A 4,887-nucleotide genomic window follows, 5' to 3' on the forward strand; every position below is an offset into this window, starting at 1 on the left:
GCCGCGCCCGTGCCTGTCCGCCCACCGCCCCGGCCCCGCTGCCCCTCTCCGGGCACCGGCGCCCCGCTTCCAGCCCCCGCTCTCCACCGGGACCCGGCCGCCGCCAAAGCCCCGAACGCCCCGTACAGGCGGCAACGGCGAGGGCCCCCGCGGGGCAGCGCACGTCGGCCTGCTCTGGGCGGAGGAACCCTCCTGAGGAGCAGAAGGAGCGCCCGCAAAGGGCTGCAGGAGCGTGAGGAGGGGTCGCGGCCCTCGCCCCCGGGTTTGCGGGGCTCGGATCAGAAACGGCGGCTTCGACACAGCCCCGAGCTGGGGCCGGGGCAGCCCAGGGGAGCAGCCCAGCGCGCCCCGGGGAGCACGGCGGCGGCTCCGGGGCCTTCCCCCGCTCCTCCGGCAGAGCCCGAGCTGCTGGGGCCCGCAGGGCGAGCGCCGGTCCGGTGCCAGCGGCGGGATGCGCAGCCCGGCCCAGGGGTTCCAGCGGTCACACTGCCCCGGGAGAAGCCACTTCCAGACCCACTGCGATCACCCAAACCAGCGATTTTTTTCGTACCGACAGTAACACCAATTTAACCAGAGTGCCTCGAACCGGACCAGATTAACTTTCTCTTCCCGAACTCTGCTTCTGACGTAGCAGATCCGTGCTTTCTACAGCATGGCAGCGTTATTTTTAGTTTCCCTGTGCGGCTTTTTATTTGCTTTTTTAAATATCTTAGAATAGCTCCACGCAGAATATCATCTCCTTCCCAATTTTGCTGAGATTCATAGGAGGGCTCCAGTTTGTCCAGCAACTGCCATACAGGCAGAAAAACCACGGGCCAGATTTCTGTAAGCGCACTTCAGGCTGGTGCCGTTACCGTGCCGTCGCTCGGGCTGACCCATGCTGTCTCCCCGGCTCTGCGACCGTCACCCCTGCACCTGACCCCTGCGAGGCTGCAGGCACCGAACGACGCAGCGGGGAGAAGCTCAGGACCAAAACACACCAGCAGCCTCCAGCCCGTGACAGGAAAACCGCTTCCTCGGGAGACCCCCAACCCCCAGAAGTTGGTGTCACCTCAGCATCCTCCCCCCAAGCCAGGGTAGCTGCGAAGAGCCAGAACCTGCTCAGTCATGCACAGCCCACCTCAGCGACACAGCAGTGTCAGCATCTTTGCAATTATTGATGTCAAAGCCAAGAAAACACTCGGCTCTGCTTTCACGTCCTTATCGCGTAAACAAAGCTGACAATTAGAAACATTGTCTTGTACCTATAAACAAAGCACATCTGAACTAGATGTCATACAGGACAGCAAAAGTAGCAGCATTTTGAGTCATTTCTCTGAGTATAACCATCCTTTAAAACCTCTTTTTTTGACTTGAGGAGGTGGTGGGGACGAACAGCGCGGGGCCGCTTTGTTCTGCAAGGTGAGGCCAAGATCAACCCAACGCGATGACTCTTCCCAGTCCCAGCCCCGGGGAGGGCTCGGGCACACACAAGGTATTCTTACGTACAGTAAATGAGCAAAACTATTGTAGTGCAGGAATGTGACAAAAATCAATAAACTAGCCCATTTTTACTGCCTGTATAAATCTTCTAACTAATTAGAAAGAGTCAATATGTTGCCAGGAGACCTTGCTTCTCCGGGTGACATAGACTTCTTCACCAAGATGCTAATACCTTTGCTGCAATTTATAACCTCTGACACTTCACCTACTCTTTCATTTCTCCTGGCATGATTACAGTGTAAAAGTGCTATTTTTTAAATTATTTATCAAGTCACTTACTAAAGTCACTTTTTAGCTGAATTAAAAGATTAAAAGCCTCGAAATAAAACATCTCGTGGACTTTGAAATATACAGTTAGGTGAAGCCGTATTTAGATACCTGGGATTTATATTTGACCTTTAAATGACTAGAAAAAGCAGTATCATTAGACATTCTTCAGCATTTTATAATAAGTCAAAACCCCTTAATTATTATGCTACACTATATGAATGAATACATTATTCATAAAGAAGAGGGGAATATACCACTGACTGATTTTTTTTTAAAAAACTAATTTCGTTTCCCTTATTCTGATCTCAGCTCAGCCCATTGTGGAAAATAATCCACTTCACAGACAAGAGTAATATGATATACAGCTGTCAGTCTTTAGGTAGGCTCAGAGGCTCAGTAGCAATGAAAAGAGGAACGAGGTATTAATGGAGTTGAATACAGAGCGGAAGAGATCAGGCTTCAGAGGAACTGTAGGAACAGCCTGCCATGCACCAAGCCTTACACTAATTTCTGATGTACTGCTAAAGAAGTAATGAGACCTGGTTTTGCCTTTGTTTCTGACCTTTTTTCCTTTTTTTTTTTAATATATGTGATGAAGCAGGCTAGGGACCCCAGCTAAGACATCCCAGGTGCACTGCGTGTTGTAGACACACACAGAAAGAACAGAGAATAATGCAGTTGACATTGGTAAAAATGGGAGAGAGAAAAATTATTCACAGTCATACCTGTTGGTACTAGGAAGGGATGTCCAAAGAGACACATGAACTTGGGTAATGTCAAGCAGCAAGTCTGTGGAGAGACAGGAACTGAATGCATCACCTTGAATCCCATTTAGTTCTCCAATTCTTGATTTGTTAAATCTCTCCATTCTTTCTGCTAACAAAATTATTCCATGATGGGTATTCTAGGGTTTTAATCCAATGCCAGAGAATTCAGTGAAAAAGACTCTTCCACTGACTTCAGTGAGCTTTGGAAGAATCCCCACCTACAGTTTCTTAATCAATTTCTGCATGGACTCACCCACATCCCTTACAATTAGATTGTGGCCAAACATCCTCTTCTGACTGCCACCAGCAGACATTGTCCTCCCAGCTGCTCTTTTCTCGCCTGCCAAGGATAGATGGATCTACCAGTTGAGTGCCTAGCACTCAGTCCTGCTTCAGTCAAATAAGGTAGGTTTGTTTTGACTTTAAACAGCAGAAATGAAAGAGCTCCCAGCTGAGCAGCTTGCTTGGCAGAGATCGGGTACAAAGTGAACAGCCTCTAGCATGAATAGGATAATTCAGGGGGCATAAATCACCCTAATGAAACCTACCACTAACACAGTTCCAGAAGAGGCCATTGTCCGTGACTGTGATCAAGAGACCCCCAGTCTTGCCATGAACCTCTGCTTCTGAATCTAAATGACTCTCACATCTTTCTTGCCTGAATGGGAAGATGACAGGATGAGAGAACTCACAGCTGTGTAAAGTCCCATTTATTGACTTTATGTCTAGTCTTTTGTATATAGCAGCACGGGTTCAGGTCTGATCTTTGGGAAATATGGCCACACATGGAAACTGTGTGTGTGTGTGTGCGTGCTCCTGCTCAGAAGAGACCCTGCAACAACCACCATAAGCAAGAGGAAGCAAGGCTGAAAGCTAAGTCCATCTCTTCAAAAACACCATCAACCCTTCCCAGCAATTAGTTTCAGCAGACAGTGATGCAAAGCCGGTAGTTAACCCCATTGCAGCCAGATGCAAGCATCCAGCCTCTCTAAAACCAGGTGACAATGACAAGCCTGCGGGGCTGCAAACCTGCAGATGCTGCTGCCCACTCCCATGCTGTGTCCACCATCTCCAGCCCCACTGCATCCTGCTGCCCAGGTCCACATGCTCTCCGTAGGCTGCTCTGCCAGCAGCACCCACATGGCTGGAGCAGAGAGAGGCGGAAGCACTGATCCACAAGGATGTGAGATGCTGATGCTGCAACAGCAGAGCACGGAAGGGAGCTCATCACAGAGAGACTTGGCAGGGCTGCGTTTACACGGGACAAAAGCCAAAGCAAAGAGAGCCTGTTGTGAAAGGAATGAGGAGGACATCGGCGGCCGGATAACACAGGATGAAGGATTAGCTACAGGAAGGAATAAACTGACAAGGGGAGAATCCTGCCTGGCTGGTAGCAGCCATGATTCTGATCACCGCCTGTCAGGAGATAAACACAGAGCTGCACAGTAACATATTTCCAGTTCAGCTCTGCAAAGAGGGAGTTTTAATAGGGTGCCAGTTCCCTTCAGTTGGAGGGACTCGCACAATAATGTCACTGCTGTTGACTGAAGTTGCACACAGACAGTATAAAGCAGCAGTAAATGCCAAGATTTCAAAAATCATTTTGCATCTGACATTCTCCTGGGTTATTTCAAGTGAAAGATAAATGCACTATCTTCCAAGCAGTAATCTTATTTGATACCAACAACATACACAAGTAGTTAAGTTTGGAATAGGGTAACTTCCTCGCTTTTATGCTTGAAAGCTGAAGATAAAATTATTAAGCATTTTGCATGTACAGAGTGTCAGAGGAGTGACTGCTTTGCATAAATATATGGATTGGAAAACAAGAATTCCTTTCACCAAAGAATAACACAACAGGCTTACGGCAGAGGTAACATCTTTGTGCAGCATGCATTATATTTTTGTAAAAGAGTAAAAAGATACAGCATATTGACTATTTACCTGTCTCTCTTGACTGGCCAACAGCAGAAATGGAAGAATCATTTGGGATTAATTAAAATCAGACACAAATCCTAACTTTGCCTTAATCCAGCAAACAGCTACGAAGCTTGTTAGGGAAACTGCTCAAATGGAGAGCTTTTTTTCATGTGCAGAATAGTTTGTGGAGCAGGAATGTAAAATCCACTAACAAATAGTGGAAATATGCTTCCATTTCCCCTTGGGAATTTCTCAGACGAGACTAAGACAAATGCTGCCTTTGACTGTTTATTTCACTTTTTGGTGGGAGAACCAATAATCAGCTAGAAAAAAGCAGGGGTAGGGGGAAGAGTAAAAATAATTAGCACACTCAAACACACAAACTCTTGTACTGGTGATTTCTATCCTCTGGATGGGACGTAGCTACATAAATAATCAATCCAGCAGT

General features: G+C 47.7%; 1 protein-coding gene across 1 annotated transcript in view; it reads right to left on the reverse strand.

The window, feature by feature from the left end:
* The window catches only part of IL1RAPL2 (interleukin 1 receptor accessory protein-like 2), a 389,492-nt gene extending 388,856 nt beyond the window's left edge, over positions 1 to 636 (reverse strand). Inside the window, exon 1 of the mRNA XM_014954878.1 lies at positions 551 to 636. The gene's annotated coding sequence lies outside the window, so the exon portion shown is untranslated. The remainder of the gene's footprint in view (positions 1 to 550) is intronic.
* Between the last annotated feature and the right edge of the window lie 4,251 nt (positions 637 to 4,887).

Source organism: Calidris pugnax, unplaced genomic scaffold (assembly GCF_001431845.1).
Source record: "Calidris pugnax isolate Ruff unplaced genomic scaffold, ASM143184v1 scaffold38, whole genome shotgun sequence".
NCBI lineage: Eukaryota > Metazoa > Chordata > Aves > Charadriiformes > Scolopacidae > Calidris > Calidris pugnax.